Below are 25,362 nucleotides of genomic sequence, written 5' to 3'. Positions count from 1 at the left end.
TGGTTCAAGAGGCACAGGAGCCACAGGGTTTCAAGTTCAATTCCTACGGCCGGTGTGCCCTTGGGCAAGACACTTCACCCATCTTGCTGCGCTAACACTCCGTTAGTGCCGCTAACACTGGTGTATGAATGTTCGGTGGTGGTCGGTAGGCGCAAGTTGGCAGCCACACTTCCGTCAGTCGACCCCAGAGAAGCTGTGGCTACAAATTTAGCTCAAAACCATGTGACATGTCGTCTTCCTGTCAATGAGAAAGGACGCAAAGAAAAAAAGCTCCGCTTCTGCTACCGGAGTTTTTGTTAAGTCTGAAGATTTTGACCACTGATTTGCGATCGCAGCCACAGGAGAGTCACCTGGCATCTTCGATCTGATTTTGGTCAGTTGAGAGGCACTGATACGCTGAAATAAGGCGAGTGGAAGAGCCGTTAGCCTCCAGCCAAAGGCGCCTCCCGCAGTTCAAAGCGGTTGCCTAGCAACCAAAAGCTACGGCGAGTTTACAGCTGTTTTAAAGTGATCCCGACGTCGCAGAGTGATATAAGTTGACAGGCTGACACCTCAAATTGATCTCTGAACGGCGCAAGGTACGAAATTGTTGAAAAAACAAGTTAAAAGTGCCGCAAGTCGCTAAAGAAGTAACTGCCCTTAAGACATAAGAGGCGCTGACGTCAGTAACTGCCGCGATGCCAAAAGTTAAAGGATTGACTGAAAAGACTGATTTGAAGCTGGGCACAGGACATGATGGGATTCAAGAAGGGATACTACAAAAAATACTCCAGGAATTTAAAGAAGAAATGATAGAAAAATGGGAAGAATTGATGGATGGATGGAAAGAGGATATGAAAGAAATGAAAGAAGAAATTAAAGAAATGAAAAAAGAGAACAACTCCAGAAATAAAGAAGCCACTGAAATGAGCAAACAAATGAAGATCCTTCAAGAAGACAACAACATGCTGAGGAACATCATAGATGAAATGGATCAGCGAATGATAAACGAATGAATGATATCATTGTGACAGGGCACCGAATTAAACCAAGATCCTATGCGAAAGCTGTGAATAATGAAGGTGAACCAGATGAAATGGATATGGTCTCAGCAGAACAGCAAGTGGTCAACTTTCTGCAATCAAAAGAAATTGAAATTGACATTAATACCATCGAAACATGCATCCCACTGAACGGAAGAAACAACAACGCCACTCCAGTCGTGCTCGTGAAACTCGTGAACAGAAAATCTAAAATGGCATTGCTGAGACAGGGAAAGAAGCTGAAGGGAACAAATATGTACATGAATGAGCATCTCACAAAACGCAATGCTGGAATCGCCAAGAAAGCACGCGACTTGAGAAGGCAGGGAAAAATCCAGGGAACTTGGAGCGCCAACTGTAAAATCTACATCAAGCTGAATGGAAGTCCAGAAGCAAGAGTAATTGTTGTCCATGACATCAAGGACCTGGACAATTTTTAAAGTTTACACAGCTACCACAACGACGATGATAATGGACTCTGACAGAAAACAAGCACCTAAATTCAGCATCGACACTACTATGTTCCAAGGGACGACTAAACAAGAGGACCTAGATTCAGGATTGCATCCACCTACACTTATAGAGATTATTGAAACAACATCAAAGATTGTTGAACAAGAAAATATGGAACTAAAAAATTTCTGCAACAAAGATCACAAAAACCAGGATTTGGAAAATGATATAGATCCAGATACAAATTTTTTCTCCCACATCAGTAATAGTTGTTTTTATTATACAGATGATCAATATAATAGCAACATTGAAAGTGATAACAAATTGTCAATTATTCATTTTAATAGTAGAAGCTTGTATGCAAATTACAACAACATTAAGAACTTTTTGGAACACATCAACGAACCCTTCAAAGTGATTGCTGTCACAGAAACATGGATTGATGATAAAAAAGGAATATATTTTGATCTGGAGGGATATGAGCTAAACTACATCAACAGAACGAACAAAAATGGAGGAGGAGTAGCTGTGTACGTGATGAAGAACCTGAACTACAAAGTGGTAAAAAAAAATTTCATTTGCTATAGATAATATCTTAGAATGTATAACCATTGAAATATGTCAGGAAAAAAGCAAAAACATATTCATCAGTTGTATATATAGATCACCTAAGTCAAGTATAGAAACATTTGAAGAATGGATTAAGGCAATTTACATGGATAATGGTCAAAGAATAATGTTCTTATGTGGTGACTTTAATATTGACTTATTGAACCCCAACAAGCAAAAGTCTATTGATGACTTCATTGATACAATGTACAGCATCAGTCTATATCCTAAAATCACAAAGCCAAGCAGAATCACAGGACACTGTGCCACGCTTATTGATAATATTTTTACCAATGATTTTGATAATAACACTACAAGTGGTCTACTTATAACCGACGTTAGTGATATGATGATATATGATGGAAACTACAAGAAGAACATGGAAGACAAAAGGACATTTCGAAGACTATGCACAGAGAAGAGGATGACTGCCTTCAAAATTGAGCTACAAAAGCAAGATTGGGACAATGTGTATAATGAAAAAGAGGTTGATGAAGCATATGAACATTTCTTAAACAAGTTCATAATACTTTATGACAAACATTGTCCATGGATACAACTCAGTAACAAGCAGAGAAAGAATAATCAACCATGGATGACAAAAGGATTAAAAAATGCTTGTAAGAAGAAGAATACACTATATAGAAAATGTATAGCACAAAGAACTATAGAGGCAGAAATTAAGTACAAAAAGTATAAAAACAAGTTAACAGACATACTACGATCATGTAGAAAAGAATATTACCGTGAATTATTGGACAGGAACAAAAATAATATGAGAGCAACATGGGGCATCCTCAATAGCATTATTAAAAATGGAACTAAGAGGGACTACCCTCAATACTTCTTAGATGAAAATTAAAAAAATGACAACATAAAGGAAGTAGTTGAAAGCTTCAATAATTATTTTGTAAATATTGGACCAAAATTGGAAGAAAGAATTCCAGACCCAGTTCCAATTGAGGACTATAATGATACCATAGAGCGAAATCCCAACTCCATGTTCCTCAGTAATGTGACACAGGAGGAAATAGTTACAATCGCAAAAAAATGTAAATCTAAGACTTCAACTGATTGTAACGGAATTGAAGTGAAGTGAAGTGAATTACATTTATATAGCGCTTTTTCTCAAGTAAAGCGCTTTACATTGTGAAACCCAATATCTAAGTTACATTTAAACCAGTGTGGGTGGCACTGGGAGCAGGTGGGTAAAGTGTCTTGCCCAAGGACACAACGGCAGTGACTAGGATGGCGGAAGCGGGGATCGAACCTGCAACCCTCAAGTTGCTGGCACGGCCGCTCTACCAACCGAGCTATACCGTCCCAATTGATATGGAACATATGGAATTGATATGGAAACAATAAAAAAGGTTATTGAAGAGATCTCAGGACCATTAATGTATATTAGTAACTTACCATTTCAAACAGGTACATTTCCAAACAAAATGAAAATAGCTAAAGTTGCACCAATTTATAAGACTGGAGACAAACATCAATTTACAAATTATAGACCTGTTTCTCTACTTCCACAATTTTCTAAAATCATTGAAAAACTGTTCAATAACAGATTAGAGAGTTTCATAAATAAAAATAGAGTACTCGAAGAGAACCAATATGGATACAGAGCTAATGTTTCAAATTCAATGGCTTTAATTGAAATTACAGAAGAAATTACCAATGCAATAGATAGTAAAAAATGTGCGGCAGCGGTTTTTATGGATCTAACTAAAGCATTTGACACAATTAATCACAATATTTTAATCAAAAAACTAGAACGATATGGCATCAGAGGGTTAGTCTTAAACTGGATAAGAAGTTATCTAACGAACAGGAAACAATACGTGAAGCTAGGCGAACACACGTCTACAACGCTAAATATATCCTGTGGTGTACCTCAGGGATCAATACTAGGACCTAAATTATTCAATCTCTATATAAATGACATTTGTAAAGTTACAAAAGATTTAAAGTTAGTACTATTTGCGGATGATACAACAGCGTTTTGTTCAGGAGAGAACACACAGAAGTTACTACAAATAATAACGGAAGAAATTAACAAATTAAAAAGATGGTTTGACAAAAACAGACTATCGTTGAATCTTAGTAAAACTAAAATAATGCTATTTGGTAACAGTAGAAGAGAAAGTCAAACACAAATACAAATAGACGGAATAGAAATTGAAAGAGTAAATGAAACCAAATTTCTAGGTATAATGATTGATGATAAATTGAACTGGAAATCTCACGTAAAAAATATACAACATAAAGTTGCAAGAAACACGTCAATAATGAATAAAGCAAAACATGTTCTAGACCAAAAATCCCTTCATATTCTATACTGCTCACTAGTATTACCATATCTGAGCTACTGTGTAGAAATATGGGGAAATAATTACAAAAGTACACTTCATTCATTAACGGTGTTACAAAAAAGATCAGTTAGAATAATACATAATGTTGGATATAGAGAACATACAAACCCTTTATTTATTGAATCAAAAATACTGAAATTCCACGACATAGTGAATTTGCAAACAGCTAAAATTATGCACAAAGCAAACTATAACCTGCTACCCAAGAATATACAACAATTCTTCTCAAAAAAAGAGGAGAAATATAATCTTAAAAAAAAACGTAATTTAAAACATTTGTTTGCACGTACAACACTTAAGACCTTCAGTATATCAGTATGTGGAATTAAATTATGGAATGGATTAAGCAAAGCAATCAAACAATGTACTAATATGATACACTTCAAGAAACTCTTCAAACTTAAAGTGTTTACAAAGTACAAAGAAGAAGAACCATGACAAACATTCTCAATTTATTTCATCCATCCATTCATTCATTCTTAAAGTAATCTTACTTATCTCATCATATGAAATATGACTTACTTCACCAATTATTATTATTAAATTCTTACTATTATTTATTTATTCATTTTTATTGTGATTACTTATGGAGTTTATTGTGAAAAAATTGTGAACAGGAAGTGAACAAAAAGTTTTGCAACTGTTATGTAAAGAAAATGGGTAGGATTAAATAAGCTCTGCTTCTTCCTACTCCTTTTCGAACATGTTGAAAAGAGAAACTGGAAATTGTGATGTATCATGTTGTATGCTTGCATGTTCGAAATAAACTCAAACTCAACTCAACTCAACATGTGAATGTGGAGTTTAGTGAATGAATGATTGTTTTTCAGTTCTCTGTGAAGCACTTTTTATTATTGGCTGCAGTCGATTCCAGCTGACTTTGGGTAAGAGTCTGAACTAGTGTTGTACCGGTAACAAAATGTATTTCGGTACTTTTCAATACTTTTCTAAATAAAGGGGACCACAAAAATGTCATTGTTATTGGCTTTATATTAACAACAAATCTTAGGGTATATTAAACAGTTGTTTCTTATTGCAAGTTTGGCCTTAAATAAAATAGTGAACTTACAAGAAGACTTGTCTTTTATTAGTAAATAAGCAAACAAAGGCTCCTAGTTAGTGTGCTGACATGTGCAGTAACATATTGTGTCATTTTCCATTCTATTATTTTGTCAACATCATTAAGGACAAGTGGTAGAAAATGAATTATTAATCTACTTGTTCATTTACTGTTAATATCTGCTTACTTTCTCTTTTAACATGTTCTATATACACTTATGTTAAAATATAATAATCACTTATTCTTCTGTTGTTTGATACTTTACATTAGTTTTGGATGATACCACAAATTTGGGTATCAATCCGATACCAAGTCGTTACAGGATCATACATTGGTCATATTGAAAGTCCTCATGTGTCCACGGACATATTTCCTGAGTTTATAAACATAATATGAATTTGAAAAAAACTAAAAAAGATTTTGTGATGCTAAAAAATATCGATGTAATCATAATAGTATTGACTAGAAACGCTCTTGTACTTGGTATCATTACAGTGGATGTCAGGTGTAGATCCACCCATGGCGTTTGTTTACATTGTGACGCCGGTGAGCTACGGTGTGTAGTGAAGCATGTTTAGCTATTCCTCGTCCTGCAGGGATGATACTTGTTAGAAACGTACTTTATTTGTCACCATGGAGACAAGGATTAGTGATTTAGAAGTAGCTAAAACACTGCAGACTGTGGCTGGACGTTAGCCGCTAACTAGCTAGCCATGTCTTAAAGCACCTCTTCCTGAGGGCGTTTCTGTGTTATAACTTCACCTTTATCGTTAGTTTTTAAGCCAACATGTGCCCGTTCTCCCTTTTCTGTCTACACACTGTGTCTGCTTGTAAGTACTCCGGGATTGTGCGCTGCCGAACATGCTCCTCTGCTCGTAAACCAGCAATATCACGACGTGACAGTGACGGCGGGCGGGGGGGACGGTACTTTTTTAGAGGCTGTATAGTACCGAATATGAATAATTAGTGTCGCGGTACTATAGTAATACCGGTACACCATACAACTCTAGTCTGGAATGGTCACTATATCACAGGATACATATAGACAAAGAATAATTTACAATTTAGAGTATCCTATTAGCCAAACGTTGTTTTTGGAATGTGGGAGGAAGCCAGAGTATTGGAAAAAAACACATGCAAGCACTGGGAGAACATGCAAACACCTTGCAGAGATGCACAAATGGAGCGTGCAAATGTACTCGATATTGTGCGGTGTGTCGTGTCCTGAGGGTATGAAAACATCAGAGAAACCAGAAAAGGCAGTGCCGAGTATTTGTTTTCTTATCTAGTCCGTATGCAAGTATTTCCTCTCTGCTTCAGTGCAAAAGCAGTCAACACTCAGGCCATGTCCACACGAATAGGAGAGTTTTAAAAACACATATTTGGGGTTAAAACAATGTCCATCCACACAAGTGTAGTTTCAAAAGTGTCTATGTCCACACACAAACACATACACTTGCTGTCTTGTGATTTAGGGCTATATAAATAAACATTGATTGATTGATTGATTGATTGATGCACATTTTGTCCAATCAGAAGCCTGAAAAAAGCAGCAATATCATTACACCTCATTTATGTTTGTGAATACGTGGACCTTGGAGTTTGTTTTCCCGGAATGCAACGGAAAGTTGGCGCAGGCAAGGCGTGAATGTAAGTACATTTTTTATTTTAACACTATAACTACAAAAAAAGAAACAAACAAAAGGCGCGCACAATGGCGGAGAACAAACTTGACTAATGAAACAAAACTTGCGCAAAGGCAGAAACTATGAACAATTAACAAAAACTTATTTGGCATGGAACTATGGTAGCATGAAGACAAAACGAGGTAGCAAGGGTGTCAGAAGAAGCATGGTATGAAAGGATAGATAATGTCACCAGGACGAACAACAGAAACAGACCGGCTTAAATAGCAGTGACATGATCAGTGGAAACAGGTGCGTGACATGACAGGTGAAAACTAATGGATTGCTATGGTGACAAAACAAACAAAAGTGCACAAAGAGTCCAAAAACAAAACCGAACATGACTAAAACAAAACATGATTCCACAGACATGACAATGTATATTTTGATATACTAGACGTACACAATGACATGTACATTATCTTTAAAACCAGCCTGCACCTACACAGAGCCCTGGGAACATTATTAAAGAGAGAATTCATGCCTGTGCTGCTGAAACCCAACTCTCATAGAATTATAACGTGTTCAGCAACATGGTGATGTATTACATGTGCAGTGAAGTCTAAATTATGACTAAAATCAGCACGCACTAACGAGCCGAGGAAACCCTTTTGCATGTTTAAGTGCCTATATAAAGCACACGGACGTGCATGTGCTGCAGCAAAACTCTCGTGGCATTATAAAGCATTTAATCATGGATATAGTGAAAAAGTTAATGTGCAATGTAATGTATATTGTCTTTAATATTAGTACACACTACAAGGAGGACGCTACATTATGTTTTTTTTTTTGTTGCTTTGTCGCTTTTTACGCGCGAGCACAGTCACGCCCACAAAAATGGAAGCAAGACACGTAAGTTGACTTAACGAACTCCAATCATATTTAATTTAATCTTGTAGATGGGTGGGACAAGTTTGGAATATATCCAATCACAGTTCTTTAATAGCGTCAAATGTGAGAGCCAATCAGATGCTTTTCCTTGTCAGATTAGAAAGTTGAAATTCTCGCTAGCGGCGCCAAAACAAAAATGTGTAGATTGAACCCTGTTCCACATTGTAATATGTGAAAAGTGAAGAGAACGCCTTTTATTTGACGCTATATGATGCCATCAGCAGGCGAGCCATCGATCGTGACAGCTACAAAACTGTAAGTTAGCTATGTGTTTTTGCTACTTCTACTGCACATTTACAAACTAATTATGATGAAGGCATGCATCGTAACTCTGTTTTACAACACACACACCTGCTTAGCTAGAGGCGCAGCAGTGAAGTGAAGTTAATTATATTTATATAGCGCTTTTCTCTAGTGACTCAAAGCGCTTTTACATGGTGAAACCCAATATCTAAGTTACATTTAAACCAGTGTGGGTGGCACTGGGAGCAGGTGGGTAAAGTGTCTTGCCCAAGGACACAACGGCAGTGACTACGATGGCGGAAGCGGGGATCGAACCTGGAACCCTCAAGTTGCTGGCACGGCCACTCTACCAACCGATCTATAACGCCCCATATTATTACTTTTTACGTTTCTCTGTTCCTCAGCCTTCCCGGTAAGGTTTATTCGGGTGTACTGGAGAGGAGGCTACGCCGGATAGTCGAACCTCGGATTCAGGAGGAACAGTGTGGTTTTCGTCCTGGTCGTGGAACTGTGGACCAGCTCTATACTCTCGGCAGGATCCTTGAGGGTGCATCGGAGTTTGCCCAACCAGTCTACATGTGCTTTGTGGACTTGGAGAAGGCATTCGACCGTGTCCCTCGGGAGGTCCTGTGGGGAGTGCTCAGAGAGTATGGGGTATCGGACTGTCTGATTGTGGCGGTCCGCTCCCTGTACGATCAGTGTCAGAGCTTGGTCCGCATTGCCGGCAGTAAGTCGGACACGTTTCCAGTGAGGGTTGGACTCCGCCAAGGCTGCCCTTTGTCACCAATTCTGTTCATAACTTTTATGGACAGAATTTCTAGGCGCAGTCAAGGCGTTGAGGGGATCCGGTTTGGTGGCTGCAGGAATAGGTCTCTGCTTTTTGCGGATGATGTGGTCCTGATGGCTTCATCCGGCCAGGATCTTCAGCTCTCGCTGGATCGGTTCGCAGCCGAGTGTGAAGCGACTGGGATCAGAATCAGCACCTCCAAGTCCGAGTCCATGGTTCTCGCCCGGAAAAGGGTGGAGTGCCATCTCCGGGTTGGGGAGGAGACTCTGCCCCAAGTATAGGAGTTGAAGTACCTAGGAGTCTTGTTCACGAGTGGGGGAAGAGTGGATCATGAGATCGACAGGCGGATCGGTGCGGCGTCTTCGGTAGTGCGGACGCTGTATCGATCCGTTGTGGTGAAGAAGGAGCTGAGCCGGAAGGCAAAGCTCTCAATTTACTGGTCGATCTACGTTCCCATCCTCACCTATGGTCATGAGCTTTGGGTTATGACCGAAAGGACAAGATCACGGGTACAGGCGGCCGAAATGAGTTTCCTCCGCCGGGTGGCGGGGCTCTCCCTTAGAGACAGGGTGAGAAGCTCTGCCATCCGGGAGGAGCTCAAAGTAAAGCCACTGCTCCTCCACATCGAGAGGAGCCAGATGAGGTGGTTCGGGCATCTGGTCAGGATGCCACCCGAACGCCTCCCTAGGGAGGTGTTTAGGGCACGTCCAACCGGTAGGAGGCCACGGGGAAGACCCAGGACACGTTGGGAAGACTATGTCCCCCGGCTGGCCTGGGAACGCCTCGGGATCCCCCGGGAGGAGCTGGACGAAGTGGCTGGGGAGAGGAAAGTCTGGGCTTCCCTGCTTAGGCTGCTGCCCCTGCGACCCGACCTCGAATAAGCGGAAGAAGATGGATGGATGGATGGACGTTTCTCTGTGTAAGTAAGTGGAGAATACAGAAACTGATGCATGATGCAGTTGACCTTATGAGATAATGTTTTTGTATTATTCATAAGACTCCTGTACTTTTCAGTTTAACTATTGGCTATTGTGTGTAAAGGCCTACTTAACGTTAATTCAATTTAAGAATTATGCCATCAAGTGAAGATAAATGTTGTGATGGTTGATAAAATGTGGATGAAGGATAAAGCTGACAAAGTGCAGTCCACTTCTCCAGGGTGGAGGTGGACACATACTGTAGCTAATGACCAAATTCAATGAAGAAGGCAGCATTGTTACTACTGTGTTAGCATAGAAAAAAAGATGGAACAGGTGTATGCAATTTATTGTCAGAATGTCATCCAGGAAGGTTTTTAAAAGTTTTACTACTTATTCATTTTTTTACCCAAAACTTTATTACATTTTTATCTAAAGTTCTTTTAGGTGTATGTTGGTACACAGGTGCAGAAAATTGCACTACTCAAAGGCCAAATGCTATTTTGTGTCTTTTTGCCTAAGTTTACATTTTTGGTACCGTATTAGGTGTTGATTTTCAATATTGAATGTAGTTACTTTAAGGAATATTTTTTAAATACATTTTAATTATATGCATATCATATGGCACACTGCAATCTATTGAGTTCAGATTAATTTCAAATGTTGTAAAATACTGTATATAGTGTTTTATTCTTCCATCAGTTAATATAAATATATTTGACATTAAAGATGTTATCAAACATAATAGTGTATAAAATAACAGTTACTAAGCAACTAGATTTTGTGAGAAGCAATTTCTAACTAACTAATTACCTTTTTAAGATGACCGACACTGACCATGACTTTCTACAACGTAGAATCTAGGCACTCTTAGTCACCACGCGCTGAGCCAGTATGAATTGGGTTGGCGTACGCGAGATAGCAGGCACATAGATGTGTTAATGTTCTGCTGAATGAATAAATGAATGAATCAGACTACCAAGATGGAGGAGTATACAAGCACAAAAGCATCTGCAAATGGAAATTTTAGACCAGGGGTGTCAAACGTACGGCCCGGGGGCCGGATCACACCCGAACAGGTTTGGTCCGGCCTGCGTGATGAGTTTGCCGAGTATAAAAATGAGCTGCTTTTTTTTGGAACGAAAGAAACTGCTGTTCTAAATGTGTCCACTGGATGTCACAATAGCAATTATGTTAGGCAAGCAAACGGTTTATACCGGGGCCAAGCAAGAGGTACACAGTAAATAGGGACTGTGGCTCCTCCTCCTCGACCCACATGAAACCCAAAACCTGCCGTTTTGCATCTTCTGCTTCGAACACATCGTTATTTGGCACCCTCGTTGCCCCAAAATGTCTCTGTCAAACACGAGAAAAGTGAACGTAACCCTTTTGAATAGTTTGTACCTCCGTTTCTTACGGTTTGTTGAGTTAGCTCTGAATTGATACGTGGACATGACAAGGTATTTGATACCTAGAAGAGTTGACATGTTGTGTTTTTGTTCAATCCCAGAAAGACTGTGATTTAAAGTTTAATCCTGGCTTTGTAGATACACTGAGACAAAGTCTAAGCTCATTGTGTTTTTGAAGCTGCATCGATTTCCCTACAATTCTCAACAAATTTAAAGTGTTTTTTCCAGAGGATTATTTGTGATTTCTACATTTTCAGAATGTGCTTGTTCTATTTTTGGCCAAAGTAAAACAAAGAAAACAACCTGAAGTTGTCTTTATTTTTATCCAATCAATCCAATCCAATCCACTTTATTAATATAGCACATTTACACAACAAGAATGTTTCCAAAGTGCTGCACAGCCATCTTAAAAACAATATTAAAAACAATATTATGCTCCACCAATGACTGAATAAAAACAAAAAATAAATGAATAAAAAAACAATATAAAAACAATATAAAAAATAAATATGATTATAAAACGATTTCAAAGGGTAAAACCAATTAAAACAGTAAAATAGAAATCAAAATGTATAAAAAACACAGAGGACAACAGAGGACAGAAGACCACACAACTCACGTAGTGTTAAAAGCCAAAGAATAAAAGTGGGTCTTAAGACAAGACTTAAAACACTCCACTGTGGAAGCAGTTTGAACATGGAGGGGCAGAGTGTTCCAGAGCTTAGGGCCGACCACAGAGAAGGCCCTGTCTCCCCATGGTTTTAAGTCTCGTCCTGGGCACCACGAGCTGGAGCTGGCTCTCGGACCTCAGAGCGCGCGCAGGAGTGTAAATTTGGATGAGGTCCGAGATATACTGAGGTGCCAGTCCATGTAAAGCTTTAAAAACAAACAGCAAGGTTTTAAAATCAATTCTAAAATGAACAGGGAGCCAGTGCAAACTCTGAAGAATTGGGGTTATATGCTCGCGTTACCATGCCATGATTTTACCACTTGGGGATAGATTTTCCTCCATGCGGCCCCTGAACTAAAATGACTTTGACATCCCTGTTTTAGACCAGAGGGAAAAGTTGTCCGACATTTATGCATGCATTATAGTTTTTTTCCTGGAAGAAGATAGGTACGTGAAATTAACTTACACTAAAAGGTAAGACTAAATGTTTTTTAAATGTATAAAAGTAAATACACTACCGTTCAAAAGTTTGGGGTCACATTGAAATGTCCTTATTTTTGAAGGAAAAGCACTGTACTTTTCAATGAAGATAACTTTAAACTAGTCTTAACTTTAAAGAAATACACTCTATACATTGCTAATGTGGTAAATGACTATTCTAGCTGCAAATGTCTGGTTTTTGGTGCAATATCTACATAGGTGTATAGAGGCCCATTTCCAGCAACTATCACTCCAGTGTTCTAATGGTACAATATGTTTGCTCATTGGCTCAGAAGGCTAACTGATGATTAGAAGACCCTTGTGCAATCATGTTCACACATCTGAAAACAGTTTAGCTTGTTACAGAAGCTACAAAACTGACCTTCCTTTGAGCAGATTGGGTTTCTGGAGCATCACATTTGTGGGGTCAATTAAACGCTCAAAATGGCCAGAAAAAGAGAACTTTCATCTGAAACTCGACAGTCTATTCTTGTTCTTAGAAATGAAGGCTATGCCACAAAATTGTTTGGGTAACCCCAAACTTTTGAATGGTAGTGTACATGTGGCTATAAAACATTTTTATGAAAGTGACTTATTCTCCTCTTTCTTCTTATCCTATTATTGAGCAGCCTGTATTAATTAACATTGATGAGAACATATGGAATTAAATTTTACCTCACCGCACATCTCCGGGGAAGCACACTCTGCAGGGTGTTAGACACCCTTTAGCGACCCAAGACAAATAATCTATTTACTGAATGTCAAAGTAAATCATGTCAAATTAGGTCCACTTGCCTCGCGCTGGGGAAGATCATTAAACTAACCAATATGATAAGTGCCTTCTAAACCGGCCCTCATAACCGGCCCTCATATTCCTACGCAGTGCTTCATCTGTATCAGACACACCATTGTGTGCCAAGCACAGACCAAATATTTGCATGCCCACACTTCCCAAATGCTCGCTCGGTTCTCTTTACACCTGCCAATGCTAACCAACAGACGGCCGACACCACCGACCAGAGCCAATATCCCGTCACTTGTCATGATTCATTCATTCGTCTTGAGACTGTTCGCTGGGACGTCCACTTGTGTGCCCCTGTCATTAGCCAGCTGTCATTCAAGCTAAGATGATATTTGTTTTGATACATGCAAAGGAAGAACACTGGAATAAGCCGAGTTGTATAGTGTAAGCCAGATGTTATACCTAAAAACACATTAGAACATATAAAATACAGAAATAAAAATAATCAAATACAAGGATCAAATGAAAAAATATTTTAAAAAGAGAACAACTCCTCATGTGAGCTGCTTTTCTAAGACAATTATTTATATCCAGCTTAGTCTCTCTCACCGTCATGTCACTAATTACATCCATCAAGCGCTCCAATGCAAAATCACAGGGACTTATAAACAATAAAACATCCTGCCTGACGGCATTGAGCTAAATATAATAATAACAATAATTATAATTATATATATATATATATATATATATATATATATATATATATATATATATATATATATATATATATATATATATATGCACTACCAGTGAAGTGAAGTGAATTATATTTATATAGTGCTTTTCTCTAGTGACTCAAAGCGCTTTACATAGTGAAACCCAATATCTAAGTTATATTTAAAGCAGTGTGGGTGGCACTGAGAGCAGGTGGGTAAAGTGTCTTGCCCAAGGACACAACGGCAGTGACGAGGATGGCGGAAGCGGGATTCGAACCTGGAACCCTCAAGTTGCTGGCACGACCACTCTACCGACCGAGCTATACCGCCCCAATACCGCCCCAGTCATCAGATACCCCGCTGGTATTATAAGCTGACCAAAGGAGGAGATAGAAGCCACAGATATCAAGACAAGAAAGCTCCTCACCATGCACGGAGGGTTCCACCCCAAGTCCAACACCCTGAGGCTATACACTAAGCGAATAGAGGGAGTGCCCGAGGGATAGTGAGCGTCAAGGCCACAGTCCAGGAGGAAACATAGAAAATTCCAGAATGCATAGAAAAAATGGCCCCGGAGGATGAACTGCTAAGTGAATGTCTCAGGCAGCAGAACCCTGATGAGAATGCAGAGGAGGAGGAGCAGACAACTTGGACGGACAAGCCCCTACATGGCATTTACCACCGTCAGATAGAGGAAGTGGCTGATATCAAGAAATCCTACCAGTGGCTGGAAAATGCAGGACTGACACACAGCAGCACAGAGGCACTAATCATGGAAGCACAAGAACAGGCCATAAGCACAAGAGTCATACAGGCCAGGATCTACCAGAGTAGATCAGACCCAAGATGCAGACTGTGCAAAGAAGCCCCTGAGACAGTCCAGCACATAGTAGCAGGCTCTTTTCCCTTAGATAAATACAACTTCAATGTAAACACACGTTAGGTGCGCTCTATAGCCTTTAACTGCATGCAGCAGTGAGACATAAAGTGAAACTTAACATTATAAAAATCTCAGAGAGGATAAAACTGCCACCGAGATAAGCCTTGAATTTGTTACCTAAAGTTCCCGACTATCGCATTGACTCTCATTAAAAGATAAAGCCTATTAATTCTCATGAGTGGCAATAGGGGTCATTGATTCCTCCATGCTGTTAAAAGATCTGGTAGGTAAGGAGGAGATTATCCTTCCTGACTAGCCTAGGACAATATTTTACAAAGGTAGAAATGTCTGGGGAAAAAACCCAACACGGGTTAAGTAAGGTTAACACAACTCTCTGATTTCATTATTAGGGACCGAATGTCCCTTTGGGACAGAGGACCCTATTGAATTTCTAGCGTTTTATTGTGTCTTGTATCTGTATGTCATTCATACTGTATATACAGTACAGGCCAAAAGTTTGGACACACCTTCTCATTTATTGCGCTTTCTTTATTTGCATGACTATTGTAGATTGTCACTGAAGGCATCAAAACTATGAATGCACACATGTGGAGTTATGTACTTAACAAAAAAAGGTGAAATAACTGAAAAAATGTTTTATATTCTAGTTTCTTCAAAATAGCCACCCTTTGCTCTGATTACTTTTTCGCACACTCTTGGCATTCTCTCGATGAGCTTCAAGCACACCTGTGAAGTCATGAAGAATGCCAAGAGTGTGCAAAGAAGTAATCAGAGCGAAAGGTGGCTATTTTGAAGAAACTAGAATATAAAACATGTTGTCAGTTATTTAAAATTGTTTTGTTAAAAAAACAATTTTAAATAACTGAAAACATGTTTTATATTTGTATGTGTGTATGTATGTGTAGGTGTGTGTATGGGTGTGAATGTCCGGTGGATCGATTGGCCTGGCTGTGGATGAGTTGGGGTAGGTGGGTTGGTGGCTTCGGTGGTAGCTGGGGGTGTGCGTTGTTGTGGTTTACGGGGTCGGTCGCTTTTTTTTTTGTTTCAGTTTCGGCGGCCGCGGGTGTTTGTACTGCGGACGGACGGTGGTGGTGATGGTTGCTGTGGTGCTGCCGTTCAGAGATCAACCGTAGGTGTCAGCCCCAAAAACTGAGATCACTATGTGTAGTTGGAAACACTTTAAAACAGCTTCAAACTCTTCCTGTACAATCTCGGTGTAGCTTCTGGTTACTAGGCAACCACTTTGAATTGTGGTGGGGGCCATTTAAATGAGGCTAATGGCTCCTTTCAATTCACCTTATTTCAACAAAAATGTGCTTCTCACCAGACCAAAAGCAGTTTGAAGATGCCAGCTAACTCTCCTGTGGCTGTGATCAGCGTCAATATTATCCAAAACCCCAGTAGCAAAAGCAGAGCCTTTTTTTGTGCGTCTTCTACCGATGACAGGAAATGACATAAATTATCTGTATTTATAAAACTTCATGAGATACACTTGAGGATATACAGTACTGTATATTGTTTTGCCTTAAAAGTGTCCACGCCAAGGCAAACCTCTGGCAGCTGTATCGCATCTTTAAAATATTGTAACCTGTAGGGGGGAACCTCTGAGCATGCATTGCATTGTTGATTGGTTAAGTTCCTGTTCGATAAAACAAACAAGTTCCTGTGAAATACCAAGCTCTGTGCAGTCTCGCATCACAAAGGCTGAGCTCGCCACATTGGTGTCAGAAGTGGGATGTAAGATGGCAGCTACGATGGAGAAGATTAACGAGTTAATCACACGTATGTATATGCTGAAGGGAGATCGTCCAGCCAACAGCGACGAAGGAGAACAGCACTTCAGCGCCTCTACAGGTGGTAGCCGACAGCACACCTGCAAACTCTTTAAGGAGCAGCCACAGTGCCATCAACGGTACTCCACGGCAGGATCCAAGGGCGGAGCGATTAAATTTCATTGCAGCCACTCCAGTGGGTCTGACACCACCTCCTCTTCCAGTGGGTCTTCCGACGACGCCACCACCTCTGTCTCCAGTGGGTCTCTCAATGACGCCACCAGCTCTGTCTCCAGTGGGTCTTCCGACAACGCTACCAGCCTCGCCTCCAGTGGCTCCTCCGATGATGCCACCAGCCTCACTTCTAGCTTTGCAGTCAGCTCCAGCCTCACCTCTAGCTCTGCAGTCAGCTCCAGCTTTGCCTCCAGCCTTGCAATCAGCGCCAGCTTTGCTCCCGGCCCCGCAGTCAGTACCAGCCTGTTCCCGCGAGAGCTCTCTTTCAGCAGGAGTGTCCACCAACCCAGCGAAAGTCGCAGCAGCAAGAGACTGACCTACCCCCCAGAGCATTGGAGACCTGCGGAGCTTTCTGGGCCTGACCTCCTACTATCCCCGGTTTGTCAAAGACTTCGCCACCACTGCCAGCCCACTCCACCGGCTGACTGAGAAGGGACAGACATTCCGGTGGAGGGATGACTACACCCAGGCCTTCGCTCAACTCCGGTCATCGCTGGTGAGGGCCCCGATGGGCCCTTCATTGTGAACACAGACACCACCAATGTGGGCATTGAAGCAGTGCTGTCCCAGGAAGAAGTTTAAAGGGAAAAAGTCACCGCCTACTTCAGCCGCTCCCTAAGCAGACCAGAGAGGAACTACTGCGTCAAATGTTGGGAGATGCTGGCTGTCGTCCTAGATCTACGGCACTTCCCACCATATCTCTATGGGCATACATTTTTGTTGCGCACCGACCACTCCCTTCAGCCTGAGGTATGAAAAGGAAATCGTTTTCCTCTCAAATGTTCCTGTGGATGTGTTTGTAAATTCCATATTTCTATACAGCTCATAGGCATGGAAGTGTGTAGTGGACAAATAATGAAAAAAAATGGATTGTACAACCTGTCTTTCTGGAAAGCTTTCCTTAACACTCCCTCACAAAGATGCTTTTGAGATGTTTATGGAAAAAAGAAAGGAGCACATCACTAAAGTGTACGCCAGTGTGCAGAGCAACTAAGGCCATACTTGCCAACCCTCCCGTTTTTAGCGGGAGAATCCCATTATTCAGCGCCTCTCCCGACAACCTCCCTTCTCCCGACAAACTCCCGGTATTCAGCCGGAGCTGGAGGCCACGCCCCCTCCAGCTCAATGCGGACCTGAGACTGAGTGGGAACAGCCTATTCTCACGTCCACTTTCCCACAATATAAATACGCTTGCAAGTTCCAAAACGAATGGAAACAAGAATTTCAGTTCATCCAGGACAGTTCGAAGGGGAAGGTGTATGTTGCCTGTAAATATGTAGAACAGACTTCTCCATTGAACACAGTGGCCGAAATGATTTCTCAGTCATGAACAGAGAAGTTAAACAGGACAATACTGCCATCTAATGGATAGATAATTCAAGTATTGATTTTATGTAAATAAAATAAATATATATATATATATATATATATAGCTAGAATTCACTGAAAGTCAAGTATTTCATACATGTATATATATATATACATATATATACACACACACACATATATATATATATATATATATATATATATATATATATATATATATATATATATATATATATATATATATATATATATATATATATATATATATATATGAAATACTCGAGTTGGTGAATTCTATCGGTAAATAACCACGCCCCCTACTCCCCACCTCCCGATATTGGAGGTCTCAAGGTTGGCAAGTATGACTAAGGCATACAAAAAGCATAGGCTTGCCCAAGAGAGGAAAACCCTAAAAAAAAGTACAGGAGTGACACAAGAGGGTCTTCTTTCAACATTAGAAAGCAGGGACAGACAGGGGTTAGCATTTCTTATTCCTGTTCAAACAGTAAAATGTACTATTTTGTATGAGTAGTGAAATTATCATTGTTCTTAGGACGGATTAAGCCAGACTTCAGTAGACCATACAAAATGTTGGGGGAAAAAAGGCAAAACCGTCTCACTAGTCATTTCAGCATTTCTTTTTGTTAGCATGTTGCCAATACAATGTTTGCAGAAACATTTAAACATTTTCAAGTGCATTTAGTAAATGAATAAACTAAATAATCCGCCACTTATTCTGTAAAACTGCACAATCCAATGAGATAAAAAAAAATCTGGCCATGGCAAAGACTACAATGTCCAGTGTGTTTTACAATAATTCATGTTATTTACTGGGGTTGTAGTTTGCCGTGGTGGACTAATACAGGTGTATTAATGCTGTAGCCACTGCATGTATATTGTTGGAAAGACGAGAAAAACATGCCGGATTAAAGCCTGTATTGTTCCAGAGTGCATGCACACAGGTGAGCGCACAACTGCATGTTGTTAAAAGATAAGTTGGAAAGACAAAAAAAGAAGATAAGCAGATGACTCCGATGCAAGTTTGAAGTGTTTTGGAATACATTTTGCATAAAGTCAGGGGGAGTAGAATTTTAACATTGTGTGTGTGCGTGTGTGTGAGATGCACCTGTGGGCGTGAGCTTGTGCGCTCCACTTAGAATTTATATAAGACACATGGGGTTTGTAGAATGTTCCAGTCCCTGTTTGCATAACGCTGCATAATGAGGGACAGAGAGTGTGTGTGCAGATTCATTCCTATTTGTGCAATGTGTGTTTTGACATGACATGGTGTGTGTGGGTGCGTGCGTGCGTGCGTGCGTGCGTGCGTGCGTGCGTGCGTGTGTGTGTGTGTGTGTGTGTGTGTGTGTGTGTGTGTGTGTGTGTGTGTGTGTGTGTGTGTGTGTGTGTGTGTGTGTGTGTGTGTGTGTGTGTGTGTGTGTGTGTGTGTGTGTGTGTGTTATTAAAAAAAGAGATTAGGGTGAGCCATACACCAAACACCTGATTAATGCACAAAGATGGAATAGAAAGTGGATTTGTGCCAGCGGATTTTAACACACACACATGCAAGCAAATACGCACAGACACACACACACACACACACACACACACACACACACAGCCCCATTTTTAAATATAAATAAATGCCATATTTCAACAGGTGCCAGGACTTTTACTACTGCACGTCAATTTTTCTTTAGGAAAAAAAACCCCACACAAATCGTTTATCCTTTCAATGATGTCTTTATTATTTGCTTTTTGAAGGTCTGTGAGGAATATAGGATGACTAAAATGTATTACTATTATTATCTTTATTATTATTATTATCATTATTATTATTGTTATTGTTATAAAAATGAGGATTTTGCTTTTGCTACTTACTGGCTGTCACCATGGAGACAGTCATGTCCCCTCCTCATCCATGGCATCAAGCTCCAACCTGTGGCTTTTTGCTATGTTGTGTACCATGCAGCACACAACTACAATATGTGACATCTTTTCTGGGCTGTTAGAAGCGGTCCTCCAGTGTGATCTACAACAGAACCTATGCTTTAGCATGCAGAAAAAACGCTTAGGGATACAAAAGTGATTGTCAGCCAGACAATCCCTTTTTGGCACATCAGCACTTTTATGCGCTGGATTCAGACCCATTTTAAATGCAGGGTAACAAAAAGTATTTTCATATAAAAGCTCTAGTAATATAGCCAATATCTTTATGTGAAAAAACAAACGCCATTAGCCAATCAAATGATGAAATCAAATTATTTTTTATGTCTGTCTGCTCCAAATTAGCCTCGTAAGTCATCCAGCCGCTCAACAATTATAGGTTTGTACTATTTTTATTTCTGGCAGTGCAAATATGACACACGCATGAAGGGTTCTCTCAATCCATCGTCTGTCATTGAAGCTATTAGTGCCAGTTTCCACAAACCTTCAAAACGTGAAAAACATATATGCAAAAACAGCGGCCGCAAACAGATTCAGGCTTGGTAAATCACGCTGCAGGAGCTAAATGATGATATTTGCATCTCCTCCTTCCAGTGTAGTGTAGACGTTCTGCTGCAGAAACCTAAAGGCAAACACACAAAATGAATTGAACTCGCTTTTTTTGCTAGTTTAACAGACGCAATCCTCGGCGCATGTGTTTAGTAGATCAGCTTTGCGCGTGCTATTGAGTTTGCACTCATTTTAATACACACAAACCTTCAGTATAGCATGCGCTTTGTGTGTCCTTGGCAAAATGAGTGATTACCTTGTGCATCATAGTAATGTCAATTTTAAAATGAACTCACCCTATTGTATCTGAAGGTTATTGGCTTAAAGCCTAGTGATTCATACTTTTAACCATACACCAAAATTTGTTGCAAAAACAATTTGCGGACCCCTAACTGATGGCTCACAGGTCTGGAATCCCTGATGTAGAGGATTTTTAAAACTGCATAGTGCTCCTGGTAAGCAAAGTTCGGTCACTCATGTTTTTTATTAGGCTTCGACATTTTCTGATTGTATTGATTATTAATGAGATGTATTATTAGATATTACACTAATTGCTTTGTCACTAAAATGTGGATGTTTTTTTTAGCTAGGTTAGAGTGTGCTGTCCTACATGGGATTGGATTATTTAATGCATATTTTAGTATGCGGCCCTCTGTGGAAAACGTTTTGAAACCGTTGCAGTAGGAAAGGCATACATAGTATGGGCCCATTTATCGCGGTTTACCTGACAAATGAAACGTGACCAATTTTAGGGGTTGCACTATCAACTTTAGCCACCAGATGGCAGTAGAGTGTTAATATATTAAAATGTGTTTTGTGGCATTTTCAACTTTGACCAAAGTGTCAGTAGCAATATAGAGTGGCGTTTTTCATCATTTTCAGCAGAATGCATTGCAAAATGATTAAAAGTTAAAGTTAAAGTACCATGATTGTCACACACACACGAAGTGTGGCGAAATTATTCTCTGCATTTGACCCATCACCCTTGATCACCCCCTGGGATTAACTCACCTCCTTACACTCACCCGAGATCCGCCCAGTAAAGGGGCCACATGAATCTCTTTTTTACTGTATAGCAGATGTTGGAATACCCTAAACACAGTGGTGTGCCGTCAGGGCCAGCAAGGCCTTCTCTGCTGGCCTTGTTATGTTTACAGAAAGGGAGTTGACGGCTCAGACACCAGGGGGCAGTATGTTCAATGATTTATTATATATATATATATATATATATATATATATATATATATATATATATATATATATATATATATATATATATATATATATATATATATATATAATAATAATAAACAATACTAACGAAATTATAGGAATGGAGTGTGTGACCAAAATCCAAGAGTGTGTGGTGTTAAACTATGTGTGTAATTAACTGTTGTGTATTACTGTGATGTTGGATGAGGAAGCAGACAAATCCAAAGGGGGCTAGGCAAAAGGGGTCAGTGACCCAAGTGATGTCTGTGGGGCAGAGAGAGAGACGACAAGGTCCGTGTCCAGGCGGGGGTCGAGGATCGGGGGAGTCAGTCAAGATCCAGGGCAACGGAAGGAAAACAGGTTCACCATCGAGAAACTAAGCTCCCGCAAGGATCCTAGGGTCCACTGGTCCTTATACCGCTCGCCCTCATCAGTCCCAGGTGTGCAGATTGCTTGTCGTTGCGTGGGCGTGCTGTGCTCAGCGCGAGCAGGGGCGTGTCCGAGCGCGCTGCCGGCAGAGGTCCCGGCAGCTCCAGCTGCCGAGGAAAAGCGGATTCGAGTCCGCGCCGTGACAGGCCTAACATAACCAGAAATCATGATCATAATTAAAGATAAAAGTATTTTTTAATTAACTTTCCCTAAATATCTAAAAGTATTCATATTCTCTTCATGTCATATTATACTCCTTCCAGCGCTGATGTTTTTAGGTTATAGTTTTTATCCAATCAGAATTCAGTTAGCTTATGTTGCCATGCTGTGCCAAATCTGCCCGGGGCCTTCAGAATCAACAATGCGGGCGTCTGTGCACTGTAAGTGAACGGGCACATACAGTAGGTAATTGCGATAGCCAATCAGATCGCAAGTTGTTGTCAGTAAAGCCTTCTAGCTGGCCTTACGTTGAACGTGACATGTACGCGTTCTGTTATTGGATACTCACTGGTGTGAGCTGCGGCAGTGTTATGCAGATCAGTAGAGCCACACCCAGGACTGTTAGCGGATGAATTTAATGCTCAATCAGATCACAAGTTGTTGACAGTAGCCTATCTAGGTAGCCTGGCATTAACGAGACTGTGATTGGATACTCACTTGTCACTCCAAAGTGAGTATCCAATCACAAGTTGCAATTTACTGAAGCAGGAAGTGTTGCACCCATACTCATTTTATTAACCCACAAAGAAGGAGAACAAAACGTTGATTAGGTGGCAGATATATATTTGCAAGGCCATTTTCAAGAAGGATATTTACAGAGAAACTATATCTTGTGAGACGACGTCGGCCAACCCCGGAAGCTCAGGGGAAATGCCCGCCACTTCCACTCTAATCAACCGAGCACGAGCGGTACCACTGGATTATTCGGCGTTGAATGGGTGCTACAAATTGTGAGTTCAAATATTTAATTTCTCTATTTTTTCACGTTTATTGTTTTTTTTTACAATTTAAATTTTGACAGTACCACATAAGATATGTTTTAATTGCTGATGCAGGTTCATTTTTAAAATGCGGCAGAAAATAACCCGTTTTGTACACTGTTGATCGATTATGGTATTTTGAGAGGTAATCATTGAAGTCGGACATCACTGAAGGCCTAGGTGGGAAATGCACGGCCCGCCACTGCCTAAACATATTACTTCTGTTTAACGAAATACTTATTTATTTATGATTAGACTCATAGAATGCATTTGGTGAAATTAGAAATTAGGAACCCCAAGTCTTTAGCTTTCTGAAACCTTGCAAGACAATTTTGTTGTATAGCTCTGCTCGACTAACTTTTATTGTCCCACTTCAGTGTGTTATTGCCGGGCGTGGAGGAATGCCGTTTAGGGCTCTAATCAGCATAAAATAACTCGTTAGACGCTAATCTGATCATATTTTGCCTCAGAAGACCGCGGCAAATTAATGCAGAAATCTTCCATCGTTTTGTTTTTTTTGTGCTGCGTGACATTGCTAGAATGCATGCGTGTGATAAGAACAAGCGTTGTTACTGGCATAGCAGCAGCGTGTTTGTAATGCTTACTTAGTTTATTGTTTACTCATTATGACCTCCATCAGGAGGTTATGCAATCGTTGCCATTGGTTACTTAGTGAGTTAGTTAGTTAGTAAGTTAGTTAGGCCATTGTGAGCAGTGTTGCCAAGTCTGCATATTATAAGCGACTTAATTTGGGCTTGAAAACTTTATAAAAAAAATTAAATATAAAAAATGTATCTCCATTGTTGTATACCTCTTATTCTCAATAGGGTCTCGGAAATAAATGACTCAATTATAAGGAGAGAGCACTAAAGTACTGGGTCATATTTCAGCTGGACAATGCTGACAACAAATATCAATCAATCAGTCAATCAAAGTTTATTTGTATAGGCCAGGAGTGTCAAACTCATTTCAGATCGGGGGGCCACATGGAGAAAAATCTACTCCCAAGTGGGCCGGACTGGTAAAATCTCAGCACGATAACTTAAAAATAAAGACAACTTCAGATTGTTTTCTTTGTTTAAGAATAGAACAAGCACATTCTGAAATTGTACAAATCATAATGTTGTTGTTGGTTTTTTTTTACAATTACCTGTTGCGTTTAATAGTATATATATTTGATTTATCGTTATTTATATCTTCTGAATAAATTATGTGATAATGTTCATCAGTCAACTCATTGATGTTAATTTTCAATCTACCAAAATAAAATAAAATTATGTTAAAGTCAAATTACAGGATGTTATTTATGTAGTTTGGTAATTTTCCTCGACTGATGTACTAACATCATGTGGTTTATTTTGTACATACGTAGCATCATCTGCAAAGATACAAAGAATTGCTATTGCGACATCCTGTGGACACATTTAGAACAGCTGTTTCTTTCATTCCAAAAATTTCAGGTACATTTTTATACTTAGCAAACTCATCCTGCGTGCCGGGTAAAACCCGTTTGCAGGCGGTTTGTTTGACACCCCTGGTATAGGCCTTAATCACGAGTGCTGCAAAGGGCTTCACAAACCACAACGGCATCCCCTGATCTGATACCTGCTCACAGGTTTAGTTCATCTTGCTAATACCAAGAAGCACAAAAAAGCCCAACAAGACAAGACAGCTTAAGTTAACATAAAAAATTTAATTGAATAGCCAAGACATAGTATCAATGAGTGCTGTTAATCATCTCGGTGAACCTATTAAATCTACCTCAAAAAACAATGACGTCAAAATGTACCATACAAAATCCACTACAATGGCACAGACTCTTATTTATCCAAAAATGGGGAAATTCCGCCGTTAGAGTATAGTATTTATTTATTCCAGCAAAGCGTAAAACGTCATTCAAAAAATAAATAATTTAATAATACATTTAAGAAATAATAACATCTATGCACACAA

Source organism: Entelurus aequoreus, linkage group LG12 (assembly GCF_033978785.1).
Source record: "Entelurus aequoreus isolate RoL-2023_Sb linkage group LG12, RoL_Eaeq_v1.1, whole genome shotgun sequence".
Lineage (NCBI taxonomy): Eukaryota > Metazoa > Chordata > Actinopteri > Syngnathiformes > Syngnathidae > Entelurus > Entelurus aequoreus.
Note: the sequence above shows the minus strand (reverse complement) of the source record.